At 55.4% G+C, this 12,510-nt stretch overlaps 1 protein-coding gene and 1 long non-coding RNA gene across 5 annotated transcripts in view; one reads left to right on the plus strand and one right to left on the minus strand.

Annotated features, from left to right (window-relative positions):
• Window positions 1–5,914: 5,914 nt before the first annotated feature.
• On the minus strand, window positions 5,915–8,294 carry LOC115299197. Of its 4 annotated transcripts, none has more exons than XR_003912036.1 (4): window positions 7,743–8,294; window positions 6,842–6,922; window positions 6,459–6,620; window positions 5,915–6,373 (listed from the first exon to the last, which is right to left on the minus strand). It is a non-coding gene; the product is annotated as an uncharacterized LOC115299197 (long non-coding RNA). The 4 variants fall into 4 exon arrangements; XR_003912034.1 differs by lacking the exon at window positions 7,743–8,294 and adding an exon at window positions 7,473–7,559 and having other exon boundaries at window positions 6,842–7,049; XR_003912037.1 differs by lacking the exon at window positions 7,743–8,294 and adding an exon at window positions 7,473–7,556.
• A 108-nt stretch (window positions 8,295–8,402) lies between these two features.
• CASZ1 (castor zinc finger 1) overlaps window positions 8,403–12,510 on the plus strand; it is a 103,855-nt gene continuing 99,747 nt past the window's right edge. Inside the window, exons 1-2 of the mRNA XM_029948556.1 lie at window positions 8,403–8,469; window positions 10,143–10,297. The gene's annotated coding sequence lies outside the window, so the exon portion shown is untranslated. The remainder of the gene's footprint in view (window positions 8,470–10,142; window positions 10,298–12,510) is intronic.

Raw genomic sequence — 12,510 nt, forward strand, 5'->3', positions numbered from 1 at the left:
CAGTGTGGAGTTTTGTTCATGACGCTGAGTACCCCGGTGTGCTCCAGGAGAGAGTCGGTAAGGCAGACCTGTTTCTTCCCAGTGTCTCTGCCTTATGTTTGGAGACGCAGCGCCAGGAGGAGGTGTTCTGTCTGGTGCTCCAGTGGACACCTGCCCTTGACAAGCTGGCCTAGCCTCTGGGGTGACCGGAGGGCTCAGATACTCCCCAGTGAGCAGGGACATTTCAGCAGCCGGTGATGTGGGGCTGAGGCAGTGCCCAGTGGGGTCTTTCCTTCTTGTCTAGGACATCTGGGGCTTGTCTACCTTTCCTCAGTCTTCTCTTTCAGAAACTAGGCTAAAGAGGCAGATGAGCCTACCCTCTCCCTCCACCCCCACTCCCTCCGAGGCTGGGAACTTTCTATGAGAGGAGGAGCAAGACTCTACACCAGCTGTCTGAAATGTCACTAATGGAGGCAGCCCAGGTCGACCCTTCCACAGGTCGGGGGTGCCGGGGACTGATGGATGTGTCCTTTCTCTGAGCTGCCACGTGACCTAGACAGACCCTTCTGATTTCAGTGTCTCTTTCCCTGGCTACAGATTCCCTCTTCTTTCTCCCTCCTGTGCCCCAACTCCTTTCTCCCTGTAGCGGGCATCTTTTGAGGTTCACAGCAGCTGGGGGGCTTCCCTCTCTCTCCAGGTCTCCTCACCTCAGTCCTGCCCCAGGTGCTCCCTGCCTCCACCCCCTCCCTGTTGCCTGGGCAGTCAGCACTGTCCTGGGCCTTCCTCCTCTTTCCCTTCCTGAGCTCAGGGCACAGGCAGGAGCAGAGGGATCTCTGGAATCCAGCAGAGAGAGGTTTGCAGGGCTGGGGACAGCAAGGGGTGTGGTGGCATGTGGCACGATGGGTCCTCAGCCGTGGTGCTCGCCATGAAGGGTTCTTCTGTGATCATATAGGCCCAGGCTCCTATTTTTATTTGGGGGTATCCCTTTTCCACAATGTATCGGGCAAGGATTAAGAAGTGGAATAGACAGAAAGAAGGCCAAGGAGTTCTGGAAGTTGACAGTCAGGCCGGTGGGAAGGAGGAGGGGGAGGAGAAGGAGGAGGAGGGGGAGGAGGAGGAGGAGGAGGAGGAGGAAAGAGGTGAAATTAATTCATTAGAAAAACTTGTTTACTGGCTTTGCTTAGGCGCCTCCATTTTAAAAGTCTACGTTTACAATAAGTCGCTAATTAAAATACAAAATGAAGCAACAGCTATGTTTTTTTTTCCCTTACACTTTAATTGCATGATTTTTTGTGATGTAATTTCTGGAAACACCCAGTGTACCTCACAAGGCTGATTGTTTGATAAACTAGAAGCACCTGAAACCAACCCAAAAAATAAATATATAAATCCAAGGGAACTGAAGGTAGATTGGCAATGACAGAAAACTGCAGACAGCAGGGAACCAAAAATCCATAATAATAATAAGAAAAAAACCAACAATACTTCTGAGTAAGGACATTTTTCCTCCTTGCCCCGAAAGGAGAACCATCTACGGGATCTCAGAGGGGAGAAATAGCTGAACTGGAAACCAGACCAAGGAGGGTAATGGCTCCCTATTCCCTACCCGCTGGTTGGTGCTACGGAAAAAAAAAGCAAAAGCAACTTGGAATCCTCCCTGGTTCCATTTCTACCTGGGCTCAGTACTTGCCAGGGCTCCTTGTTTCATCACAGACCTTTCAAGGGGATTGTCCGTGTCCCCCTGTTCTGAGTCTCCATGCAATCTCAAGAGGGAGTGAATGGAGGCAGTGACTGTCCCCCTCCCCCTTGGGGAAGAACATGCCTCTCCATGCTCACAGAGGGAAGATAGCTTGTCCCAGGCTTGGGCTGCTAGCCCAGAGTTCCTGGCTCTTCTAGAAGGTAGTGGGAAAGGGTGGTCCATGGTAAGAATGGTGTGCGTTGTCTTTTGCAGACAGCCCCATGGCCTGCCGCCTTCTTGAAGATGCAGACCTGGGTGGTGATTGCAAAACTGCTGAGAAACCTGTCAGGAACTGACTCCGGGGTGGGGCTGGGAGGAAACTGGATCCCGCTGGCAGCCTGGCACCAGGGAATCCGAGGCCCAGCATCGTCTGTGCGCCCTGGGCCTCCTAAGTGCGGGCATCTGGGCATCGGGAGCATGAGGGACAGAGGGGGCCCGTAACCATGCTGCCTTCTCTTTCTCCAACCAAAATCTAGAAGTCCAGTTGGCCAGGGGTCCCAGAAATCTCTCTTTACACTCCCCACCCAGGGAGGAAGGATTTGCCTCTTTTCAGGGTCTTTGTAAAAAAACACATTTTCTCCCTGATTAACTCATGCACATGACTCATTGGGAAAGACCAAAAAAAAAAAAAAAAAAAAGTGTGAAGAAAATAATTTAAAAATATGTAGTATGGTCGTTCAAAGTATGGGTTAGAGGAACAGAGAGTCCTGGCTTCGAAACCCAGTTTTGCCACCCAACAGTGTGACTTTGAGTAGGTCCCTTAAGCTTGCTGAGTCTCAGTTTCCCCATCTGTAAAGTAGGGATGATGATCGTTGGCATCTTGGATTCAGTGTGAGGGTCCACATAAAACACTGAGCACTGAGCCTGGCACACGGCACACGTAAACGTCAACTATTTTTGTTATTATAGTTACTGATAATTATTCCACTACTTTGAGATAGTAGTCTTTAAAATTTTTTATTAAGAAACATTTTCGTTACATCGATGAAGTCCTCTGTCTAACCCTGCCCCCATCCAATACCGTAGCCTCTAGCCACATGTGGCTATTTAAATTTAAATTAACTGAAATCAAGGAAAATAAAAAATTCAGGGCCATAGCCCACAGCCGGCCCCCCACCCACCCCCGCGCAGTTCAAGGACTTTGGAGCCACATGTGGCCAGCGGATGCCATACTGGACAACACCGAAAGTTCTGCTGGACACCGTTCCAAACATTAGAGTCGTGTGGGTGTGGGTTTTCCTGCTTTGGGTCCGTGTGTGTTAATGGCTGCATAGTAGTTCGTGATGTGACTGAATCACCTTATTGGTGTGAGGCTTTGTCGCTGCGGTGTTTGGAACAGCCCCTGGGCTCTGATTGGCCCACTGGGGTTGCTTGGCCCGGCACTGGTACTTTGGTGCTCTCTGATTGGTGCCAGACAGCAGGGGGTTCTGGGAGGAACAGAACCTTGCCTGCTGATTGGCTCCCAGTGGTGGTGCCAGAGTAAGGGGCGGGGCTCTGCTTGCCTCTATTCGGCCCCAGGGGGGCCAGAGGAGGCTGCCTCCCCGAAGCCCCCAGTGTGTCCCCTCAAGCTGGCTCTTGCATGTGGTCACCTCACAGGTCACAGACCAGGGAGAGGAGGGACATGTTTGAGGTAGTAAAAATGGGCAATAATGACCCATCCTCCAGTGACCTGAGAGTCCCAGGTGTCCCACAGAGCCCCCAAAGACCGCCCCTTACCAGGAACTGCCCCCACCCCCCCCAGGGAGCAGCGGGCAGTCTTTCGTGGTGGGGAGTGAATGAATGCCGTGGTTGGAAGGGGAACCAGCCTGCTCAGGCCTCTAGATCCTAGTGGGGGTCTGCAGGCTTCTGGAAGGGCCCCCAGTAAAGACCGCCGTGAGGTGGCAGGGTAGGGATGCTGGCAATCCCAGGTCCAGGGGCAGCTCAAAGACCTTGCGATGGCACGTGACTGTCCTGTAACGAGTTGGTGGCATGAGGCCATTGGGGTACTGGGGTGACTCCGGGGCTGTGGCCCGAGCCTCTTCTCCAGCGGGCAGTCCACGCCCTCCTCGGGTGGCCGAGGGCAGGGCTCTGGGTGGGGGACTGTGGGCAGGACGGGCTGAGGAAGTAATCCCCGGAGCAGCGGGCAAGACAGATAGGGAGAGCCAAAACCGGACCTGCTGATGTGGCCCTTTCTGCTTGCAGCGGATCATAAAATATGGCTCAGATTTTCATTACGGGCTCTATCGATTATCTTCTGGGACGGATGAATTATAGAGAACATTAAATTTTTTTAAAAAAGCAAGTGAGAGAGGAAATATCTGAATGAGTTTGGGTGGTCGATGGCAGAAAGGGCTGAGCCACCAGGCTTGCTGTGGCCTCCGTCTCCGAGCAGGGTGAGGACCAGACCCCTCAGGGCAGGCAGCCTCTGACTCCAGCTTTCTGCTTTCCTTGGACCTCCATGGGCCCGGCCTGGCCGTAGGGGAGACCTGTGCTCCCCCTGGCTCCCCTCGCCTGTTCCCCACCCCCTCCAGGAATCTGGCTAGCTTCTGGGAAGGCAGACAGTTGGGCCGTTCACAGGGTTCTGACCCAGAAGTAGGACCTTTCCCAGGCTTTGGGAGGTGCTGCTGTTTTCTGGAGATGCCCACTTTGGGGGTGAGGGGAGGGTCAGAGGCCTTCTCTAGGCCAGGGCTGGAACAGGAACTCCTGAAGAATGTGACCACCTAGGCCTGTTGGCCACCTCCCCTTGCCCCTGCTCCTTGTTCCTTCCATCCGCGGTCACTGGCCTGGAGGATTTCTGTTTTCCCTTTGGAAGCTTGAGAAAAACACGTCTGGGTCTCACTGCTCTGCATTTCGGTCCCATCTGGAAAGAGGGCCTCCTGACCCTCCAACCCCTTCCCTTTCCCTTTCATTGCCATGTGGTGCGGTTCAAAAGCATCCCACAGGCCTGGGTTCAAACCTCTTCTGAGTGTGTGTGACCTTGGGTGGGTTATACTCCTCTCTGAGTTTTCGTTCCTCACCTGTCCAGTTGAGATGGTGACGTACCTCATTGAGTTCTTGTGATGATTATACATATTAATTTCTTTGAATTCTTAGTACAGACTATTTAATAAACATCTACTGTTAGTTTCCTCTACTGTGGCGGAGCCTGGAAACCCTATCCCTGCCTCCCTCCAGCCTTTTTGATTTATTATTCCATTTTACAGATAGGGAAACTGAGGCACAGAGAGGTTAAAGTGATTTGCCCAAGGGTTACCCGAATTATAAATGGCAGAGCCTGGATCCCTACCTGGCAGCCTGGCTCCAAAGCTTGCACGCTCAACCGCTGTGTTGCTCTGCCCCCGTCATCTGGCCGGGTGACAGGGTGACGTGTGTGTGTGAGGCAGTGCGCGTGCGCGCTCACGCATGTGCCTGCACGAGTGCGCTCACACGAGTCCCAACAGCCCTGCCCTCGTGGTGGTCTCGGGCCAGTCCCTCCTCCTGACCCTCCACACTTCATGTGACTCCCTCAGGTCATTGGCGGCCCCAGCATTTTACGGGGCACTGTTCTGAGTGGAGTGTACACCCTGCCCCCACACTGTCCTCATCCTGGCTTCACCTAGGCTGCTGTGAAAAGGTGGTGGTTTCCATGGATATCCGTCTCCCTCCGGCGACACGCCCTTTTTTGTATAACTCTGTTCCCTAGAGTTGATTGTTTTTGGCACACGGCTCTGTAAACTCATCCAACAATTAAAAGGGGGGAGGGGCGGAACAAAAAGGAGACAGATAGTGACTGAGGCGAGTGATACGCAGGAGGGGCCTCTGGTGGGTGGGTCCCCTCTCTGTCGGCAGCAGGACGGCACCTTAAGCGCAGAAAGGCCACATAACCAGCCGGCCCCGGCATTCCACTTGTGGAGTTCTGAGGATTCCTTCCATTTGAGCTGTGTTCTTGCCCCATTTATCTCTCCCTCAGAAATTAGGGGGACCCATTCACGGAGCCAACAGTAGCCCTCTCCGGAGGCCACCGGAAGCCCCGAGATGCCAGCTTGGACCAATTTGAATATCCGCTGCCCTTGTTTTGGTTAATTGTGTATGTGTTTGCTCTGTTTGTGTACCGTCAAATACCTGCTGCGTTGGGCGGACCCGTCGTAGGCTGTGTGAGATCACAGATGAAAAATGCAGTGAAAAACACTTTCGTGCCACAACACATCATGTAGGATTTTTGTATTAAGATGTGGATTTTTTTATTGTTTTTCCCCCCCTTTTCCATACAGGCTGAAGCTGGGCAACATTCACGTCTGTGTTTTTGTTTTCACTCGGGTGGTTTATGGAATCTGCTCATTAGGGCTGCGTCCTCTCCTCATCCCAGCCTGACCTTGCACCCCTTCATTGTCTCCGGTGTAGATCTTGCCCTCCGTCCCCTCCTGTGTCTTCTCTCCGTTGGGGAGGTGATGGGTGCCCCGGCCACACCCTTTCACCCAGGTGGAAATCGGGTTCCTGCGTCCCTGTTTCTCAGTCCCACATCTCTGAGGCAGACGTGCGTTGCAAGTAGGGGTCTCAGCGTGGGGGAGCCGGCAGGGACCACTCCCCACGGTAAAGCTCCTTAGGCTGCCCCTCGTCTGGAGAGAAGAAATGGAAGCCGGCCCGTTCCCACAGAACCGCATGACTCAGAGTGGCCCTCTTCTGGTGGCCTTCTTGTCCCTGTATCATTAGATGATAGCAGTAGGCCACCCAGCTCCTCCCCACTGCCCCGGGAAGCCATGCCCGCAACTGGGACCCCATTTACCAAGTCGGTTCAGGGGTTTCTCCTGCTCACCAGGCACCTCACCGTAGGCCTCACATGCCCCATTCACAGCCCAGCCCGAAGGACACACCAAAGCATGACCTTTGTCCTCCCTGTGGTGATCTCTGAGTGCTTTCTGCTGGCTCTAGGGGGTTTGATGGAGACCTGCGCGGGGCCAGGAGGACAGATTCGGAGGGGAGAGAGCATCAGGTGTGGGTCAGTGCTGAGACCAGGGCTGGGGACAAAGAAGAACTTTGAAGTGATTGGGGCCTGGGAACCTGTCAGCCCTGAGTCCGGGCCTGAGCTGTGTGACCTTTGGCAAGCCACTTCCTATCCCTCTGTGCCTCCCCTCCCTAATCTAAGCCCAGGACCCTAATCCTTCCTACCTCGTGTCGTAAAGATGTGGCGACATCACACGTGTATAACGCTTAGCACGGTGCTCGATGAACAGAGGGCATCACGTAGGCCTGTTGGCACACAAGGGCGAAAACCTCTCCCCAGGGTGCCCTCACTCCCAGCGCCCTCTCTGTCACACAGTAGGAGCTCAGTCGATACCGGAACCAGTTGGAGGAGGATCGGGTAACCAAGTGGTCCCTGTGAACCTGAAAGTTACTCCTTCGTGGTGCTAATGTTGGGACGGGGAGACCGAGGTGCGGGCCGGGGCTTAGGGGGACCAGAAGGAAGGGAGCTGGAAAATAGCTGGGGAAGTCGTCTGTCGCCAGGGAGGGGCGCCGCCGCACCAGGCCCATGTGATTCTGACACGAGATCAGGGACTAGTTCAGTTCCACACACACTTATGCTGCCCACTGTGGGCCAGCTGTTGTGCTAAATGCTGGGGACGCAGAGATAATTAGGACCTGGTCTCTGCCCTTGAGGAGTTAAAAACCCAATGGTGGAGACAGACTCGTGAACAAATTACTTTAGTCCAGTATGGATTTAAATGCCACAATGAAGGATGTGTGAGGAGCAGAGCAGGGAGGCATATGGGCCTGCGTGGAGTGGATTCTGGAAGGTTACCTTGAAGAGGTGCGGAAGAAGGTGGTGTGGTTCGTGGGGGACAGTGCCGGAGCACTCCTCCTTGCACATCTCTTGGTAATGACCCCCAGCCCTGCTAGGTAGGAGGGACGGAGGCGTCATCTCCATCTGTGAGGAAAGTGGGGGCGCCCTAGGGGGATCATGCGGCCCGTCCAAGGGACCCAGCAAGCTAAGTGGCCTGACTGGGGCTCAGACTCACATCTTCTGATTCTTGGCCCGGTGTTATTTCTGTACCTACACATGGCTTCTTACCCCTTCACCCTGGAGCTGCTGGCCAGGGAGCTCTGTCTTCTGGACTCTCCACCTACTGACCGAGATTCCTGCTGCTGCCGCAGCCCCTGGGGCCTGGGCCGTGGGAGGACCCCAACCCATGGCAGGTCCCCGGGATTGGTAAATAGGTCAGGCTGCTTGCTTGGGGACAGTCCCTGAGCAAGGCCACACCTTGGCAGGGCTGGAGGATGGCAGGAATGGGGAAGACTGAGGAGGAGGGGGAAGAGGAGGAGGAGGAGGCTTGGCCACACCCTTTATTCAGTTGCTCCAGCTTTGCCAAGGTGAGGAGCTCCCTGTGCCCAGGGCAGGCCCCTCCCTCAGCTGGAAGAGGCCAGCAAGGGCCCCACGGGGGCCTGGGACACCCTCCTCCCCTCTAACTGACATCCCCTTCTGAGCCAGGACAGAAGAACCTGGTAATGGGTCACATTCCCATTTGCATGTGGTCAGACCCTGGTCCTTCTAGCTCTTTGCCAGACGTCAGGGAGGTGGGAATGCTTCTCTTGACCTTTTCCCTGGGGAACGTGTGTGTCTGGCGTGTGAGAGTGTGAGCCACCTGTCTAAGATGCAGGCTTTCAGGTGGGGCAGGGGTCATTGTGATGGAGTATTGGAATAGAGGCTCCGCCCCCTCTGCCGGAGAAGAATGTTCTGGGCGCAGGGAGCTGTTGGTGGTCTGAGGCACCCCTTCCTCTGGCTTGGAGATATTTCGTTGGTGGGTGAGCTGCCCATGGCTTTAGGGGGATTCTGGACCAATAGGCAGGCGAATGTCAGAGCCCAAAAGAGTAAGTCTCCCTGTGGCCCTGAAGTTCCCATTAAAGTGTTTTTTCCTCTTTTTTAAAGAAAAAAATATTCCCAAACTGGAAAACAAAGGAAATCCACTTCCCCCAAATCACACGAAACTCACATTAGGGGCTGGCGGGAATCCATGGAAACCAGGAAACCCGCTGTTAACCCTGTGTGGTGCCGAAGGGTGGGGTGGGAGCAGGGCCGATCCAAGCCCCGGCCCACTGTCACCATCTCTGTGGCAGTGCCGCAGAGCAGAGGTGGGGCAGTGGCTGCTGGAATCTGTCCCCTTCACTGCCCAGCAACCCTTTCCACTCAGGTTCTGGCCTCTGGAGGCAGGAGAGGAGGGGCCCATGCACTCTAGGGAGGCCCCGGGACCTGAGGGTTGGAGAACCTGCCGGGTAGCTAACTGCCCACACCATGCCACTCTGGGGAGTCAGGCCGAGCCCACTCACAGGCTGTGGGAGCACACTGGCGGTGTGGGGACGGCAGTCCCCCGGCCGAGGGAGAAGGAGAGGACCGGACTTGCAGCCAGCCCCCTCTCTGATGCCAGCCCCCATAGGCAGGGTGGGTGTGGGAGCAGATGGAGAACCCCCTTGGGGTTTCCGTACCGCGCTCTCACGCCCAGCAGGCTGGACCTCCAGGCCTGGGAGCGTGTGCACGGAGGTCCGGCGCTGGGTTTGTGCTTGCACGCGCATGGGCTAATTTTTCTAAAAAGGCCGAGAATATTTACAGATTCGAAGTTGAAATGCAAACAGGAAAAGCCCTTTAAAAAGTGAGTGTAGTGGATATTCAAAACAGGAATCACCATGGAAACACCACAATATTTGCTTAAATTGACACAAAGGTTGCTGGTAGCAGGGCACCAACTTTCTTTGGACACATTTTTTTTTTTTTTTTTGCTCAACACCTATCACGAATGAATCTCAGCAGCCTCCTTCCGGGTGTGTTGCACGCACCCTCTTTTCTTTTTTATGGGGTGCGATGGCATAGTAGCAGCAGGGATGGGGGAGCTGGGGGAAGGAAAAGAAGAAACCAAACCGACCCATCCTGAGGAGCTGCAGAGACACCTGTTGATTCTGTTTTTAGAGACTCCCACAGGGCCACCGGGGGGTCATGGGAGCAACTGGGAGCCGGCCCAGGGAGAATCTAGAGGGAGTGGAGGTTGGGGAGCCCAAAGCTTGGTTCGATCGCATGGGTCTGATTTGGCCTCCAGTGGCCGCTTGACCCATTGTCAGGCTGACCTCTCACCGGGGTGCCGAGCCTTGGGTGTGATCACTCTGTGATTACCTGGGGTGGCATCTGATTGGCCTCTTATTGTTCTCCCTGTCTGATTCTTGTGTTAGGTGTGACAGCGGCTTTGCAATTGGCTAATTGTTGTGCAAAAGGTGCACTGGCTGTGGGGTCAGGCCTGGCATGCACTGCAGCCGCACCGTCTGCCGATTGGCAGGCAGGGTCCGAGAATCTCTCACCAGCAACTGCTGGCTGGTCACCGCGTGGAGTGTTGGAACCATGGCCTCTCATGGTCCTCCTCTCTGGGGGGGGCCACGTGGGTGTCAACGGTAGCCCAATAATCTGTGTTTTCCCTTCTCATTCTGGTAGGCACACAGACCTCACTGACTGAAGGCCAAGACCCCTTCCATCCCATCCGCCCTTCCGGCCGCCACGGTTGTCAGCCCTCCCGTAGAAGGGGACCCTGCAGCTCCAGTGGTGCGCATTGGAATGGACTTTGGACCCCGGCCTCTTGGGATACAAAGGTAGCTGCTTCTGATTCCCAACAAGTGTCTGGGAAACGTGGGTGGGGGCTGTAGTGGGCCGGTTTGGGGTTCCTTTTTAGGAGAGGGACCGCGTCAGCCTTTCTGAGAAGGGTTCTGACCTGGGTGGGGGTAGCTCAGGCACCCTAGGTGAAAGTAAGAAGACATAGGACTGAGGACAGAGCCCTGACCTAGGAGCAGGATATCGTGTATTGGCCATGGCTCTGGCATTGACTCACTGCTTTCTCCCCTCCGAATCTCGGGTTAACTGCCTGTAACATAAGGAGATGGGGATAACTGGCCTCTGAGAATCCTCCCAGCGTTACCACCGTGTGACACCCAGCACTGCCAGCGGCACGCAGGTAGTCCAGGGGAGGCCTAGAGTCATTTCCGAACGTCGTCTCTGGGAGCAGTGGGTCCAGTCCCTCTGCGTGTCCCCAGGCTGCCGCGCCGCTCTGAGTTCACATGTGACTTGCTGGGGGCTCTTTCGGGTGGTCCTCCAGCCCAGGCAGGACCCTCCTTTGAGGAGAAGCCACAGGTGTCTTTTGATCCAGGCTCAAAAATCACCCTTCACCTAAGGCAGTCACTTATGCCAGGGATGGGTAGTCTGTGAGGCTGAGACTGTCAGATTCTTACCTGCAGGTATCAGACATGGTGGTTTTTACAGGGGGGAGGGGGGAGGGGGAGGTAGATACCCAGCAGGTGCCTCAGTGCCTATCGGTCCTTATTCAGAGTTCTCTTAGGATCCCAAGGGAATGGGCCCAGAGGGGTTGGTAGGCCAGGGGCAGGGGTTGAGGGTCTAGAGAATGGTTGGGAGGGTGAGGTCAGAAGCCACTCCTCCTGTGTGCCCCAGACAGAATTCAGCGGCCCCCGGCTTATGGCACTCCCCCCCAACCCCGGCTGCCGCACTGTCCCTCCCCAAGGGCGCCACAATCAGGCGTGTCTTGCCCCTCCCTCGGTGGCCAGACTCTGCAACTCTGGACTCTGAACTTGCAGGGAGGAAGCCCTTGGCAGCGATGGGTGCCCACTGGGGTTTAAAAGGTTCCCAGAGCTGTGGGCCTGCTTCATGCCAGACCTGTGCCACCTCAGGGACTAACAGAAGCCTTGGGTACAGCCGGGATTTGCAAATCAGATGTAAATGTAGCCTTGGGTGTCGGTGGAGGAACAACAGTGTGGCTGAGACTTCGTCCTGGCTTCCAGAATGTGGTCATGCTCCAGGAATTGGTCTGGCCGGGTTGAAGATGCCACCATTGTCTGCTGGTGGCCGTGTCCACACCGTCAACAGAGCCATCTTGCTGGGGTTTTGGTACCTGCGCCTGCGTGTCTCTACACTTTTTGAGCTCTTCTCGCCTGACTCTGCTTCTCTGATGGTCACGGGTCCTGGGAAGGCAGGCCCGCATGTCTTCGAGCCTCCGGCTGGCCACCCTGGCCCCGCCTGGGCCCCGTGCACGAGCAGGATGCCAACGTGCCCGTGGAGCCCGCTTTGAAGGGGGAATGTTGCCCATTCTGTTCTCAGCGCAGGCTTTTTGTTTTCTTTGTTCCCTCGGCAAAACATGCCCATTAGTTTTTCCCTTTCCGAAGTTTCCACTCACCGTTGACTCCCAGGGGCCATGCCGGTGTAGGGTACGGGCTCCGTGAGCCCCGCGGGGCTCCCGCATCCTGGCATCGGCCGTCTGGGGCTTGATAATGAAGCTTGGGAACTCTGAGGGCTCCGAAAGGGAACGTTGCGGCCAAGCCCCGCCGGGCTCACTCACCCCTTTCCAGGTGCTGGGTTTGGCTGTGGGGCCCATGTCATCTGTGGCAGGGCTGACCTGTGGTCTCAGAGGTGCCCTACCTCACCTCACCAGAGTGTGGGACAGGGACGAGTCCACACTCGGGCCTGGTCCGCAGGCCTGTTCCCGTCTAGCTCAGACTCTACCTGTTTCTGGCTGTGCTGCCTGAAGGTCTGGTGATATTTATTCAGCAGAACCTGAGGGCCTGGTGTCTGCCGATCACTGGGGGTAAAGTGGACAAGACAGCCCTGACTCTCCTGGAGTTTTGTTGGGCAAGCAGACAAGAAACTCACACACACACACATGCAAAAACACAAGGACACCATTAGTGCAGAATGGATGTAGGGCAGAGTGGTGTGAGGTGACTCAGCAGTCAGAGGAGGCCACTTTGAGGAGATGAGAGTTAGCTGAGATGGAAGGATAGGAAGTAGACAACCATCTGAA

Source organism: Suricata suricatta, chromosome 8 (assembly GCF_006229205.1).
Source record: "Suricata suricatta isolate VVHF042 chromosome 8, meerkat_22Aug2017_6uvM2_HiC, whole genome shotgun sequence".
Taxonomy (NCBI): Eukaryota; Metazoa; Chordata; class Mammalia; order Carnivora; family Herpestidae; genus Suricata; species Suricata suricatta.